The sequence below is a fragment of the Canis aureus genome, chromosome 4 (assembly GCF_053574225.1).
Source record: "Canis aureus isolate CA01 chromosome 4, VMU_Caureus_v.1.0, whole genome shotgun sequence".
Lineage (NCBI taxonomy): Eukaryota > Metazoa > Chordata > Mammalia > Carnivora > Canidae > Canis > Canis aureus.
The window spans coordinates 34,305,427-34,322,251 of NC_135614.1; the positions used below are offsets into that span (position 1 = coordinate 34,305,427).

The window sequence follows — 16,825 nt, forward strand, 5'->3', positions numbered from 1 at the left end:
AAACACCGCTTTCGCCCAAGTGCTTGTTAGAAAGATAGACTCTCAGGCTCCGCCCCGGACCTCCCGAATCGGGATGTGCTTTTTAACAGCCCCCCATGAGGTAATCTGTGGGCACTTAGAGCTTGAGAAACGTAGCAGAGATTTACAGACTACTGACGTCTGGGTCCACCCCACCCCCCCCGGAGACAACGGTGTAATTGGTCCGAAGAGCTGACTGAGCCTGAGACTTTTAAAAGCTCCCAGGTGGTCTTATTGTGCAACCAGGATCAAGAACCAGTGATGGGAGGTGGGGGTGGGGGGGTGGGGGGGTGGTTCGGGTAACAAAGAGTGATTTAGCTGAGATTTACTGAGTCATCTCCGAGGCCATTCTCTGCTGTTTTATATGCACGTCCACATCCACACATGTGCATATTAATATATGTGCACGTATGCATATGCAACACATACACACATGCATATTAGTATATGCATATCACATATACACAAATAACACATACACACATGCATATTAAGACACACATGTGCGTATCACATATACACATATGCATATATAACACATGCACATTAATATATGCACACATACATATATATGTGCACACACATGCATGTATGATATATAGACACACGCATATATAACATACGTGCCTATGTGTCTACAGCACACAGGCGCATACATATTGGTATATATTCACACCCATATTAATATATACACACGTGCATATATAATACACACGGGCATACTGATAAACTCACACATGCGTGTTAATATACATACATGTGCACGCACATTTTCCTCCAGAAGCCTATGATTTGTACTCTCCTCCATCCTGTCCTACAGCCTGCTCTCATCTTTCTCTTACTAATTCCCCAAATCCCAAAGATCGTAGACCAGCAGATCCTCAGCCCAAGGCTTTTTGTTTTATCACCATGATATCATTTACAAGCTCATAGGGTCGGGCCTTGTGAGTAATTGAGAGACCGGGGCATACAAAGGTTAGACACACTGCGTAAGGTCGACAGTGCCTGGGGAAGCTCCCTGGCTCGGGGGCTCTGGGCTATGGGTGCAGAGGGAGCCTGAGTCCTCTCATCATCAAGCAGCGTGCAGAGTCGTGGGGGGTCTTGTTAGGGGCAGAGTCTGGCTCGGCAGCTCTGGGCGGGGCGGTGGGGGGAAGAGGGACGAGCTCCCTAGGCCGGGGATGGCGATTGGGCCTGTTCAAGGGACACGAGGCCATCGGGCCAGGGCAACAGGGGCTTCAGAGACGGCACCCAGCGGGGCTGCAAGGTGAGAGGCAGGAGGTGTGGACACAAGGATGGACTAGGCTGGACGTTGTTGCTGTTGTTGTGTTAAGAACAACCTAAAATCTTGGAAAGGTTTTAATCAGGAAAGCGGCCAGATCTGGTTGCTGTTTTTACCTCGTGTCTCTGTGTGGCGACTACGTGGGAGGAGGCAGCAGGGGAGGCGAGGGGTGCCGACGACCGCGAGGCCGGTTGGGCTGGAGGTGCTGCGGCGTGGAGGCCAGGACAGTGACGGTGGTGGTGGTGGCGGCGCTCATGGTAAGAACTGAACGGACACGACACAGGGTTTCGGAAGCAAATAGAACAATTGGCTAGTGGCGTGGATACGTTTATTGGTTTGGTTCTTTCGATTTCAAGAAACAAAACTCCATCAACTTTCTTCAGAAAATAAGGACGATTTACAGACTTATAAAGTGAAAGCTATGACAGATGTGGGCTTCAAGTAAGGTTTGATCAGGGCTCTAAATGTATTCTTCTGCTTCTCAGTCCCACTCCGTCTGTCCCCCACCCTTTCTGCATCCCTTTATCCTTATGCTGAGTCCATACCTGGATGCAAGTCCATACCTCTTGGCTTCAAGAGCAAGACCTATACAGGGTGGCAAGATGGTCCTATTTGCCTGGGGGAGGGGCAGGCATCGTTCCAACAACTGTAAAATAAAAATCCTGATCTCGGATTGATTGAGCCATCTCTGGACAAATGCCCATTGCCGGGAGAACGGGCCAGGGCTAGCTTCATACCCCCACTATACGTCCATTGCCCGCAGCCTCGTTAGCTTAGATGGACGTTACCAGACACGGCGTGGATGAGGGATGAGATTACCCTTGTTGGCTTGGACCGGGGAAGGTATGGGAGTGAGCGGCCCTACCCAGACGGCATAGGGGCTACACGGCCGTGAAGAATCACATGGTGTGGAGGAGGAACTTCCAACTTCCGTTACTGTCAACTATATTAGGTTTGAGGGCATGAAAGAACATGCGGGTGACACCTGTGTTTCTGGAGGTGTCGTGCTGAGATGGGGAGGACCGCAAGGCTCGGAGGGGAATAAGCACAGGTATCTCCTAGACACTCAAGCATCTGAGTCCGGTGAACATTGGGACATATAAGCAGGAGCCAAAGGGTGTTGTCCTGGGTGGAGTCACTCACGTCACATGGCGTCCTGGAGGTATGGGACAGAGGGACAAACGTCAGGCCACGGATGCAGTGTCCCCTTGACTCCTAGCCCAGGGATTGGTAGGAAGAGAGGCGTGGCCTAGGATTCTGATTAAAGGTTTAGGGCTAGCGATCTTCCAAACCAAATAAAGCCGTGAGTATCCATATTATGCTACTAAGGGAATGAATGGTGGATCTTCATAAATGTCTGGATGAAAAAAATTAGAGTGAAGAATCTTTTCCATGTCTTTTATTTCTGTGCTGCTTAGAATAACAAGAGGAGAGAGAAGCAGGGAGGGGATTTGGAGCCCCATCTTTTCGATGAAAACAATGAGATTCATACAAGTTAACTGATGACACCAGGTCTTGTGTTTGAACCCCACCCTCTTGATTCTAATTTTAGCTCTTTAAACACTGTAGATCCAAGTGTCTATGGTCAGATAAACAATTATTGGAGATGAGATATGTACATGACTCAAGACAAGGGTCACAGCAGATAAGATGGGAAAAGTCCTGGACTCCCAGTCAGAACAACAGCTACCTTGGAGCTTTGCTGCTCTCTTCCTGTCTGATCTTGGGTGACTCATTGAATTTTTCTGCTCTGTATTTTTCATCTGTCTAATATGGGGTTTGGGTTAGGTTCATTGTTTTCAAAGTTAAAAACAAACAAACAAACAAAACAAAACACTTTTTTTTTTCTCTCCAAGAAAAGCCATACTAGGAAGTGTCAATAAATTAGAGAGCTCTCAGCACAACTTGCCTTCCATTCTCTTCCCCCAGGACATCATCCTGGAAGGTCTGGGGACCCCTCTGTTTTGCTTTTTAGGAGTCTGTAGGGTTGCTTCTCTTCCTAGGTCAGTCCTGGAGTTCTTACCTCCCCCAGCTTCGAAGCCTCCAGTCCTCCAGGAAGGCTGCCTCACAATCCCTGACTCCACACCTGGCCAGCACCACAAGGCAGCAAATTCTTTCTGTTCGGAGCCCTGTCAGTACATGAGCCCCATTGATGAAGCACCTTGGTTGTTCTGCTTGCATGGGTTTCAAAGAAGGCCTTTGTGGAAGCTCAGGCATGAGGGAGTTGAAGACAGCATTGTTCATCAGTTGCTGTTAGCAGGTGCATTTGCCAAACCCTTGCTCAAATTAAGCAGGAAGTGATTAAAGTTTCCTGGAGTTAGGAAAGGCAAGAATAATAAACACTCATAATTATGAGCAGCATTGCCTTCCACTGTGCTATGGGCTTTATATGTGTCATCTCATCTAATCTTCTGAAACATACTAGGACCGCAATGTTATGATCTTAAGTATTATTATCCACGTTGCAAAAATATGGAAAACTGAGGTTCTAAATGATTACGAAAACTGCCTTAGGACACTCTGTTACAAAGTGTCACAATCGGGATGGAAACGACCAGAATTGTCTAGATGCAAATGCAAGAATAGTTTTTCCAGAATTCTCTAAGATTAAGAAATAAGACCATAGTACTCTAAGTTAACATAAACTTTTCCTCAGTGGTTAGCTTCCTTAGGAGTTCAATCACTCATTGCTTCAGCAACAGCCTGCTATTTTCCAAAGACCTGGATTTGCTCTGGAAGGGAAAAATAAGGAGGTGAATGAGACACAATCCTTTCCCTCTAGGAGCTTGCAGCCTAGCAGGGGAATAAAGTAGGTCATACATACCATTTGTTATAAGTGCTATAATAGAGGTTAATTCAAAATGCTATGGGGTGTAGGCAGATATGATGGAATTAAGTGCCTCTGAAGATCACCATGAAAGCAATGAGAACACTGGCAAAAAAAATTAGAAAATCAGTGTTATTACAATCCTGGACATCAACCAAAATCTTCCAAGAATCCAAGAAGTGTTTATTAAGGAAATTTTCCTAAATCTCATTTCCAACAGAAAATTATAAGGCACGCAAAGAAACAAGAAAGTATGTCCCATACCTAGGAAACTAATACAAACTGAGAAAGCTCATATATTGGACATACTGGACAAAAACTTTAAATTGGATATTTTAAACATGTTCAAAGAACTGAAGGAAACTACAAGATCAATGTCTCACCAGGTATAGAATGTCAATAAAAAAATTATAAAAAGAGTTAAATAAAAATTCTAGAGTTGTGCAGCGCCTGGGTGGCTCAGTGAGTTAAGCGTCTGACTCTGGATTTCCGCTCTGGTCATGATCTCAGGGTTGTGAGATGGAGCCCCAGGTCAGATTCTGCTCTGACCATGGAGCCTGCTTAAGATTCTCTCTCTCTCGCTTTCCCTCTGTCCCTCTCCCCACCTCTAAAAAAATAAATAAAAATTCTAGAGTTGACAAATACAATGGCTGACATGAAAGATTTGCTGGGGGGTGACTCATTGAATTTTTCTGGTCTGCATTTTCATCTGTCTACTAAGGGGTTTGGGTTAGGTTCGTTGTTTTCAAAGTTAACACAACAAATTTGAGAAGGCAGAAAAAAAAAGGATCAGTGAACTTGAAGATAGACCACCAGAGATTTTCAAGTGTAAACAGTAGAAAGAAAAAAGAATTCAGAAAAATGAACAGAGCCTCAGAGACCTGTGGGACAGAGTGAAGAATATCAACATGCACATAATGGGAGTCCCAGAGAGAGAGACAAAAGAGAGAAGAGGCAAGGAGAATATTTGAAGAAATCAAAGCCCAAATTTTTATAACCTTGATGAAAAACATTAATCTATCTTCTTAATAGACATAGAATAAGCATTTAACAAGAAGCCAAGACCTTCTTATGATAAAAAGATTCAACAAACTAGGAATAGAATGGAACTTCCTCCAACTGATAAAGCATATCTATGAAAAACCCACAGTTAACATCATACATGGTGATGAAAGGATGACATCTTTCTGCTTAGGATCAGGAACAAGGCAAGGGTGTTCACCCTTATAGCTTCTCTTCAATATTGTGCTGGAGGACGAATAGGCAAGAAATAGAATGCATCCAGACTGGAAAGGAAAAAAGTAAGACTTTCCTATTTTCAGGTGACCTGATCTCATATTTAAAAGTTCTTAGGATGCCCCCACACAGACACTATTAGAGGTAATAAACAAATACAGAAAGTTTGCAGAATACAAAATCAGAATAAAATTAACAATTGATTTCCTATACAACAGTAGAGAACAATCTGGAAATTCAATTAGGAAAACAAGTCCATTTATAATAGCAACTGAAATTTAAAAAAATATATACTTAGGAATGAATTCATCAGAAGAACTGCAAAATTTATACACTGAAAGCCATAAAGAAGTTGTTGAAAGAAAGTAAAGAAAACCCGAATAGATGGAAAGACAGACTATAATCATGGATTAGAAAACTTAATATTGTTAGAGTGGCAGTACTTTCCAAAGTAGCTTTCAAATTTACTTCAATCCCTGTCAAATCCTGGCTGACTTTTTTTTTTTTTTTTTTTTTTTGCAGAAACTGACAGTCCGATCCTAAAATTCACATGGAAGTGCAAAGGACCCAGAACAACCAAAATGATCTTTAAGAAGAACAACATTGGAGGACTCACACTACCTGACTTCAAAACTTACTCTAAAGCGACAGCAATCTGAACTGTGTGCTACTGTCATGAGGGCAGGCATATAGATCAATAAATACAATCAAGCCTGGAAATAATCCTTACATTTATGATCAACTAATTTTCAACAATGATGTCAACATAAATCAAGAGGGAAAGAATAGTCAACAAATGTGCTGGGACAACAAGGAATCACACGCAAAAGAACAAAGTTGGACATCTGCCATATATAAAAATTAACTCAAAATGGACCGTTGACCTAAATGTAAGAGCTATAACTATGAGACTCTTGGAAGAAAACACAGACATGTATCTTTGTGACTTTGGATTAGGCGCTGGTTTCTTAGATAGGATACCAAAAATACAAGCAATGACAACAAAAAGAAATGGGCAAATTGGACTTCATGATTAAGAACTTCTGTGCTTCAAAGGATATTCAAGAATGCAAAGGCCTCTGCAGACTGCAATAAATATCTGCAAACCATATATTTTATAGGAGATTGGTATCCAGAATATATAGAATTCTTATAATTCAATAATAGAAGGACAAATAACCAATTTTTTAAAAAACAGGCAAAATATTTTTATATATATTTCCCCAAAAAAGATATACAAATAGCAAATTATTCCCCTGAAAAAATGCTCAACATCATTAGGTTTTAGTTAACAATACCAAACCATAATGAAATATCATTTCACACCTACTGGGACAGCTATAATAAAAAAGATCGACTATCACAAGTGTTCACAGAGATGTGCAGATCCTGGAACCCTCATATATTGCTGGTGAGAATGCAGCATTTTGGAAAACAATTTGGAAGTTCCTCTAAAAAAAGCTACACAAACCGTTATCATGTGACCCAGCAATTCTACTCCTAGGTATACACTCAAGAGAATTGAAAACATATTTCTAGACAAAATATTGTATGTTAATGTTCATGGCAACATTATCCATAATAGCTAAAATGTGAAAACAATCCAAATACCAACCAGCTGATACGTGGATAATGTAGTGTATTCAGCTAATGAAATATGGTTCAGCTATAAAAAGGAATGAAATAAAAATAAATAAATAAATAAATAAATAAATAAATAAATAAATAAGGAATGAAATACCAATATATGCTACAACATGGATGAAAGTGGAAAAAGCCAGACACAAATGACCACATTATATATTATTTCATTTAAAGGAAATATTCAGAATTGGCAAACACACAGAGACAGGAAATAGATTAGTGGTTGTCTGACTGGGGGAATCGTGGAAAGGAGAGTGACTGCTAATGGATACGGGGCTCTTCTGGGGATATTGAAGCTGTTCTGGAATTAGATAGTGGTATTGATTGCCCAACTGTGCGAATATGCTAAAAACCACTGAATCATACACTTTAAAGGGGTGATTTTTATGGTCTGTGAATGATATCTCAATATATATCTTCCCATATACCTTAGTTTTGGGGTATGCGAGTTGAAAATGCTACAGGAGCTCAGAAGAAAGTCAAAAGTTAAAGGGAGGATCCAGGAGGGCTTCCCTGAGGAAGTGATGCAGGTTGTCCTTTTCCTAGCTCACAGGTCTCTGACTATCGTTGGCTTATAATCATGTCCCAAAGCAGTGCCTCTCCAGAGCAGAAAGGTCCCACTTCGCACTCTGATACTCCTTCCTAGTGCCTTCCTTTCCTCTGTCTGGGCTTTATTTACATCATATTCACACAATTCAAGGCCCACTTGTCCATCCATTTGTCAGTGGACGTTTCTTCTACATCTGAATACATTTTTTTTTACAGTCATTTTTATATTTTTTGATTTTCCATCATCCTTTTTTGAAATTGAAGTCCAGGTGACACACAATATTTTATTGGCTTCAATTATACAGCACAGTGATTTGACATTTACATACATTATGAAATGATCACCATTATAAGTCCAGTCGCCAGAGTTGTTGCAATATTCTCTAGTGGAATTTGTAGCAAAGACATTTCTAGCAAAACAGAACACTTTTAGACAATGACTGGCCCCATTCAATCAAACACCATGGAAAAAAATTATGGTTCCCCTTCCTCACCCGCACTAAGAAAAAGTGAGCGAGGAGACTATACTCCCACTCTTGTGAGCCTGTAACAATGCACCCGACTGCTCCTGCCAAGGTGGTATCAGGAAAGGTCAGGTGGAGAGCTAGCACTTTCCTCCTCAACTAAGTTAATCCCCAGGGTATCAGCGGAGAACATGCTGGGAGCCTGAGCATCCACCTCCACCTGGCAGCAATGTAGAGCCTTCTCCCCACTTTGGACACGAACAGAGGCCAGACGGAAACCCTGAACTCCTTCCTCAACCTCTAAATAACGGGGAGGTGTCACCATCCTCTGCCAGAGAAAGCCAGATAAAACAGATCCAGAGGCTCCTAACGTAATATGAAAACGTCCAGCTTCCAGTTGAAAATCACTCATTATACAAAGAACCAGGAAGATCTCAAACTGAATTTAAAAAGATAATCAGGGGCACCTGGGGGGCTCAGCAGTTGAGCATCTGCCTTTGGCTCTGGGCGTGACCCTGGGGTCCCAGGATCGAGTCCCATGTCGGGCTCCCTGCATGGAGCCTGCTTCTCCCTCTGCCTGTGTCTCTGCCTCTCTCTCTCTCTCTGTCTCTCATGAATAAATAAATATTTTTTTTTAAAAAAAGATAATTAGTAGATGCCAGGACCAAGATGAGAAGGAAGTTAGGATTATTAGACAAAGATTCCAAAGCAGCCGTGATAAAAATGTTTCAGCAAGCAACTAGACACACGCTCAAAACAATACAAATAGCTAGCAAACCTCATCAAACAAGCGGAAGATATGAAGAGAAACCAAATGGACACTTCAGAAGAGAAAAATAGAATGACCGAAATGACAAGTTTGGCAGATGGGCCCCACGGCAGAATGGAGGGGACAGAGGAGAACTTACTCGAAGGAATTCAGGAGGAGCTACATTAATGTCAGATAGAGTTTGGAGCAAAGAAAATGACCAGAATTCTATATCATAAGAAAAGTATAAATTCCCCAAGAAGACATAGCAACCCTAAATGTGTTCACAAAACCCCCGAGCTCTAAGGTACGTAAGGCGCAGACTGCTAGAACCGACAAGGAAGCTGGAAAGACACAGAGTCCAGCGGGAAACAGCCGCGGCTCCCTGTCCATGGTGGGTGGACAAGTGGGGCGTTAGCCGGGATGCAGGGGAGCCCAGATGCCACCAGGGAACACCTCGGGTCCGAAGGTGCAGGGCACCCCACCCACCGGCAGCGGGATATAGGGTCTTTCGAGCGGTCACAGAACATACACCAAAGTAGACCATGTCTTGAGCCGTAAGATAAGCCTTAACAAATTTAAAGCAATTAAACTCCTATACGGTGTGTTCTCAGATCACAATGGAACCAAATTAGAAATCAGTGGCAGGAAGATAAGAGGAAAACCTGCAAATACTTGGAAACTAAACACTTCTAAATGATCCATGAGTCCAAGGAGAAGTCTCGAGGGAAGTTTTTATTTTTATTTATTTATTTTTTAAGATTTATTTTATTTTATTTATTTATTCAAGGGAAATTTTTAAAAGGCACCTAACCCCAGTACAACACATGAAAATGTGTGATACGTGGCTAAAACAGTGCTGAGAGGGAAACCGACAGCACTAAGTGCATTTATTAGAAAAGAAGAAAGGTGGAATGCAGAGTAGAGGTCCCTCAAAAAATTAAAAATAGAACTGGTACATCATCAGCAATTTTACTTCTGAGTATTTATCCAAAGGAAACAAAAACACTAACTCAGAAACATATCTCTACCCCTATTTTCATTGCAGCGTTATTTATGAGAGCCAAGACCTGGAAACAACCTAAGTGTCCATCGATGGATGAACAAGATGAAGAAAATGTGGTGTATACACAATGGAATATTATTCAACCACAAAAAAGAAGGAAATCTTGCCTTTTGCTGCAACGTGGATGGAACCAGAAGGCATTATGCTAAGTGAAACAAGTCAGAGAAAGACAAACGCCATATGAGCCATATGAGCTCACTTACTTGTGGAATATTAAAAACCAAGTTCGAAAGAAACAACCCAAGCTCACAGATCCAGAGAACAAAGTGTTGGGTGCCAGAGGCAGGGGGTGGGGGCAGGCAAGATGAGTGAAGGTGGTCAGGAGGCACAAGCTCTCAGGTATAAAACAGGTAAGTCACGGGGAGGCGATGTACAGCATGGTCACTGTGGTCAACAATACTCTGTGGTATATTTGAAAGCTGCTAAGAAAATAGAATTTAAGAGTTCTAAACACAAGAAACAAATCTGTAACTGTGTGCGGTGATGGATATTGAGTAGGCTTATTGCGACGATCATTTCACCATATGTACGTATACGAAATCATTATGTTGAATGCCTGAAATGAGTGTAATGTGACATATCAATCATATCTCAATCTAAAAAATGAAGAAAGGTTTTTTTTTTAGGAATTTTGAGATTTTTTTCATTTGAAGGTAAATCTTAATGCTATATCAAATTCACACATATGCTAATTTAAATACCCAATTCTATTTATCTAAAACACACATTGCAAACATACAAATATCTATTCTCTCCACATGTCAGAGCCTATTCATTTCATGGTTTGGAAACGCAGAGAATAGATTTCCCCCTTAAACTGCAAGTCAGCAGGTATTTCTTTACAGTTCACTTTAGCAGAATTCATACAAAATAGTAATTAACAATGATCTTCTTTACTGGTTAACTCACAAAGAAACGCCTTCAAAACTGCATTTTGTTAAAGTTTCTGTACTAAAATGTAGAAACACTGAATTACACAAATATTGAAAAGTTAAAAATTCCTTAATTTTTTATTCCTGGTTCCATGACCACAATTTACAGGGCAATATACCTGATGTAATGAAAAGAAAAAGACAAAGCTACAACAGTTAAAGGACCTCGGGGATGCACATCTAATTGACACTACAGTGCATTAATCAATCGATGCACTTTCTGCAAACTGTGGCTATGACAGTCCTGAACAAGAAGGGCTCCTGTTGAAGCTGCAGTAACTTTTCTGACTATGGATCATCGTTCCTCCTGTGGCATATTTTTATGGTTCCTCTAATGCATTTGGGATGACTGTCTCAAAGTAACCTATAGCTTTCCTGACAACTCCTCACTCTCTCTCCTGCTAAGAACTGTAGCCCTTTTCTGAATTTTTTTAAGAGCCTTCTGCTACCATATCCACCACTCCCACCACCAGATCCATAACCACCACCATAGCAACTGCCCGAGCTTCTTTCACCAAAACTGCCCCGCTTCATGGGTCCATAATTTGATTGCTGTTGTCCGCTCTAATTTCCAAAACCATTATAGGTCCCACCACCACCATAGTTACCACCTCCAAAATTTCCTCCTTCATTGTAACCATCATATCCTCCACCACCACCACATCTGCCTCCTTGGTTTCCATATCCTGCTCCACCACCACCATAGCCTCCTCTACTACTATAACCAGGACCACCACCATAGTTGCCACCGTCACCTCCAAATCCATTAAATCCACCATCGCCTCCTCCATAACTACCTCTGCTGCCGCCACCTCCACCACCATAGCCTCCTCTTCCACCAAAGTTTCCACCACAGCCAACATTACCACCACCTCCAAAGTTTCCTCCATGACCCATAAAGTTGCCAGATCCACCTCCGCGGCCTCTTTGTGATCCAGCAGACTGCATCTCTTGTTCAGAAAGGGCCTTTTTCACTTAACAGTTATGCCCATTAATAGTGTGGTATTTCTGAACAACAATTTTATCAACTGTATCATGATCATCAAAAGTCACAAAACCAAATCCTCTCTTTTTTTCCACTCTGCCTGTCTTCCATAACTTCTATGGTTTCAATTTTGCCACTTTTCAAAGTAGTCTCTCAAATTATATTCTTCTGTATCTTCTTTAATACCACCACCAAAAATTTTCTTCCCTGTTAGATGGGCACCAGGCTTTTCAGAATTCTCTCTAGAAACAGCTCTCTTTGGTTCCACTACACACCCATCAACCTTGTGTGGCCGGGCACACATTGCTGCATCCACCCCTTCAACTCAAGAGTAAGTCACAAACCCAAATCCCCTGGAAAGTCTTGTTTGGGGGACTCTCATTACCACACAATCTGTAAGTGTGCCCCCATTTTTCAAAATGTTCTCTTAAACTATCATCTGTAGTTTTGAAGCTCAAACCACCAATAAACGGTTTTCTCAACTGCTCTGTTTCCTTTGGATCATGGCCCTCCTCCCCCTAGCAGCAGCGGTGATGGCTGAGTGGGGCTGGGGGCGACCGGGCTGTGGTTTTACCTCCATTTTGAGACCAAGAAGAAAGGTCTTAACTCACTTATCTAAGTTCTCACCTCAAGAATCTACAAATAGAAAAGCAAAATAATCCCAAACAAACAGAAGGAAGGAAATAGTAAAGAGAAGGGCAAAATCAATTTAGTTGAAAACAGAAAAATCATACAGAAAATCCATAAAACAGATTTTTAAAGTCAATAACATTGACAAAACTCTAATAATAATGACAAGAATAAAAAAAGACACAAATTATCAATATCAGGAATGAAACATGAGTATTGCCACAGACTCTGCAGATAGTAGAAGAATTAATGTGGGAATACCACGCACAACCCCATACACATAATTTCACAGCACAGATGAAATGGGCCGTTGTCTTAAAAAGCACAAACTACCGCAACTCACTCAATATGAAACGATAATTTAATAGCCCTACAACTATTAAAGGAATTGAATTTACAATTTACAGTCTACCAGAAACAGCATCTCCAGACCCAGAGAATTCTATCAAATGTTTAAAGAAGAATTAACACTAATTCTATGCGATCTCTTCCAGGCAATAGAAGAGGAGGGAACACTTCCCAGTTCGTTTTATGAACCTATAATTACCCTAGTACCAAAACCAAAGAGAAAACTATAGACTGATATCTCATTCATGTAGATGCAAAAGCCCTTAGAATATCAGCAAATAAAAATCAACAGTAAATGAAAACGACTTTACATCATGATCCAAGAGGGTGAATTTCCAGATACAAGGCTGGTTCAATATGGGAAAATCTATCAATGTAATCCACCAGATTAAACTGTTGAAGGATAAAAAAAAAATCACACAATCATATCAACAGATGTAGAAAAAACATTTGATAAAAATCAGCACCTATTTATAATAAAAACTCGCAGAAAACTAGGAATAAAGGGAACTTCCTTAACTTGATAAAGAACATCTAAAGAAACGTAGAGCTAACATCATATTAAAGGCAAAAAACCTAAATGCTTTATCCCCAAGATCAGGAGTAAACTCAATATAGTGCTAGAAGTTCTAGTCAGTGTAATAAGGGCCAGAGAAAGAAATAAACTGCATACAGATTAAAAAGGAAGACACAAAACTGCCTCTATTTGCAGTTGGCAAATGATCTACATAGAAAATTCCAGCAAATGTACAAATATACTCTTAGAACTAACAAGTGAGTTCAAGAAAGATCGTAGGATAAAAGAAAAACATACAGAGGTGTCTGGGTGGCTCAGTTGGTTGAGTGTCTGACTCTTGATCTCAGCTCAGGTCCTGATCTCAGGGTCGTGAGTTCAGGCTCATAAGTTGGACTCTGTGCTGGGCGTGGAGATTACTTTAAAAAAAAAAAAAAAAAAAAGGAAAAAAGAGAAACATACAAAAATCAATTGTATTTCCATATATTTGCATGTGAAATTAAGATACAGTACCATTTACAATTGCTCAAAGACAATGAAATACTTAGATGTAAATCTAACAAAACACATATAGGACTTACATGCTGAAAATCATGCAATGCTGATGCAAGAAATAAAAAAAAAGATCTAAGGAAATGGAGAAACACATCACGCTCATGAATTGGAAGGCTTAACACAGTAAAGATGTTCATTCTCAGGTATAATGCAATTGCTGTTAAAATCTTAGCAAAAAATTTTTATAAATATAGATCTTTAAAAATTGTATGTGGAAAGGCAGGGGAACTTAAATGCCTTAAAATTTTTGAAAAGGAAGAATAAACTGGAAGGAATCCATTCACCCAATTTCAAAGCTTATTATAGAGCTACAGTGATCAAGACTGTCATATTGGCAGAAGTAGTCACGTAGATCAGTGGAACAGAACAGAGAACTCAGAAAAAGACCCATTTCAATAGGTCCACCTGATTTTTGGTGAGGGAGAAGTGGTGCAATCGGACATCCGTAGGATTCAGCAAACAAATAAATGAATAAAAATGAAACTTGACCTAAGTGTCACACTTCATACAAAAATCACTTAAAATGGATCATGGACATAAATATAAAGTATAACACTATAAAACTTTTAGAAAAAAAAAAAAAGAAAAAATCTATAGCATATAGAGCCAGGCAAAGTATTCTTAGACTAGATAGGCACCAAAGGGATGATGCATAGAAGGAAAATCTGATAAATCTGACTTTATTGAAGAGACTGTCTTTCTTCCAATGGATAATCTTTCCTCCTTTATCGAATATTAGTTGGCCATAAAGTTCAGGGTCCACTTCTGGGTTCTCTATTTTGTTCCATTGATCTATGTGTCTGTTTTTGTGCCAGTGCCACACTGTCTTGATGACCACAGCTTTGTAGTACAACCTGAAATCTGGCATTGTGATGCCCCCAGATATGGTTTTCTTTTTTAAAATTCCCCTGGCTATTCGGGGTCTTTTCTGATTCCACACAAATCTTCAAATAATTTGTTCTAATTCTCTGAAGAAAGTCCATGGTATTTTGATAGGGATTGCATTAAACGTGTAAATTGCCCTGGGTAACATTGACATTTTCACAATATTAATTCTGCCAATCCATGAGCATGGAATATTTTTCCATCTCTTTGTGTTTTCCTCAATTTCTTTCAGAAGTGTTCTATAGTTTTTAGGGTATAGATCCTTTACCTCTTTGGTGAGGTTTATTCCTAGGTATCTTATGCTTTTGGGTGCAATTGTAAATGGGATTGACTACTTAATTTCTCTTTCTTCAACCTCATTGTTAGTGGATAGAAATGCCACTGATTTCTGGGCATTGATTTTGTATCCTGCCACGCTACCAAATTGCTGTATGAGTTCTATCAATCTTGGGGTGGAGGCTTTTGGGTTTTCTATGTAGAGTATCATGTCATGGGTGAAGAGGAAGAGTTTGACTTCTTCTTTGCCAATTTGAATGCCTTTAATGTCTTTTTGTTGCCTGATTGCTGAGGCTAGGACTTCCAGTACTATGTTGAATAGCAGTGGTGAGAGTGGACATCCCTGTCTTGTTCCTGATCTTAGGGGAAAGGCTCCCAGTGCTTCCCCATTGAGAATGATATTTGCTGTGGGCTTTTCGTAGATGGCTTTTAAGATGTCAAGGAAAGTTCCCTCTATCCCTACTCTCTGAAGAGTTTTGATTAGGAATGGATGCTGTATTTTGTCAAATGCTTTCTCTGCATCTAATGAGAGGATCATATGGTTCTTGGTTTTTCTCTTGCTGATATGATGAATCACATTGATTGTTCTACGAGTGTTGAACCAGCCTTGTGTCCCGGGGATAAATCCTACTTGGTCGTGGTGAATAATTTTCTTAATGTGCTGTTGGATCGTATTGGCTAGTATCTTGTTGAGAATTTTTGCATCCATGTTCATCAGGGAAAATTGGACATCCACATGCAGAAGGATGAAACTAGACCACTCTCTTTCACCATACACAAAGATAAATTCAAAATGGATGAAAGATCTAAATGTGAGACAAGATTCCATCAAAATCCTAGAGGAGAACACAGGCAACAAACACCCTTTTTGAACTCGGCCACAGTAACTTCTTGCAAGATACATCCACGAAGGCAAAAGAAAAAAAAGCAAAAATGAACTATTGGGACTTCATCAAGATAAGAAGCTTTTGCACAGCAAAGGATACAGTCAACAAAACTAAAAGACAACCTACAGAATGGGAGAAGATATTTGCAAATGACATATCAGATAAAGGGCTAGTTTCTAAGATCTATAAAGAACTTCTTAAACTCAACACCAAAGAAACAAACAATTCAATCATGAAATGGGCAAAAGACATGAAGAGAAATCTCACAGAGGAAGACATAGACATGGCCAACATGCACGTGAGAAAATGCTCTGCATCACTTGCCATCAGGGAAATACAAATCAAAACCACAATGAGATACCACCTCACACCAGTGAGAATGGGGAAAATTAACAAGGCAGGAAACCACACATGTTGGAGAGGATGCGGAGAAAAGGGAACCCTCCTGCACTGTTGGTGGGAATGTGAACTGGTGCAGCCACTCTGGAAAACTGTGTGGAGGTTCCTCAAAGAGTTAAAAATAGACCTGCCCTACGACCCAGCAATTGCACTGTTGGGGATTTACCCCAAAGATTCAGATGCAATGAAACGCCAGGACACCTGCACCCCGATGTTTATAGCAGCAATGTCCACAATAGCCAAACTGTGGAAGGAGCTTCGGTGTGCATCGAAAGATGAATGGATAAAGAAGATGTGGTTTATGTATACAATGGAATATTCCTCAGCCATTAGAAACGACAAATACCCACCATTTGCTTCAACCTGGATGGAACTGGAGGGTATTATGCTGAGTGAAGTAAGTCAATCGGAGAAGGGCAAACAGTGTATGTTCTCATTCATTTGGGGAATATAAATAATAGTGAAAGGGAATATAGGGGAAGGGAGAAGAAATGTGTGGGAAATATCAGAAAGGGAGACAGAACATAAAGACTCCTAACTCTGGGAAACGAACTAGGGGTGGTGGAAGGGGAGGAGGGCGGGG

General features: G+C 40.6%; 1 long non-coding RNA gene and 1 pseudogene across 1 annotated transcript in view; both read right to left on the minus strand.

The window, feature by feature from the left end:
- Positions 1-1,608: 1,608 nt before the first annotated feature.
- Positions 1,609-16,825, minus strand: part of LOC144312491 (uncharacterized) — a 38,534-nt gene continuing 23,317 nt past the window's right edge. The window contains exons 2-4 of the long non-coding RNA XR_013377975.1: positions 13,541-13,659; positions 3,321-3,608; positions 1,609-2,453 (exon numbers count right to left, since the gene is read on the minus strand). This is a non-coding gene — a long non-coding RNA (uncharacterized LOC144312491). The remainder of the gene's footprint in view (positions 2,454-3,320; positions 3,609-13,540; positions 13,660-16,825) is intronic.
- Positions 4,236-13,534, minus strand: LOC144312490 (heterogeneous nuclear ribonucleoprotein A3 pseudogene; annotated as a pseudogene).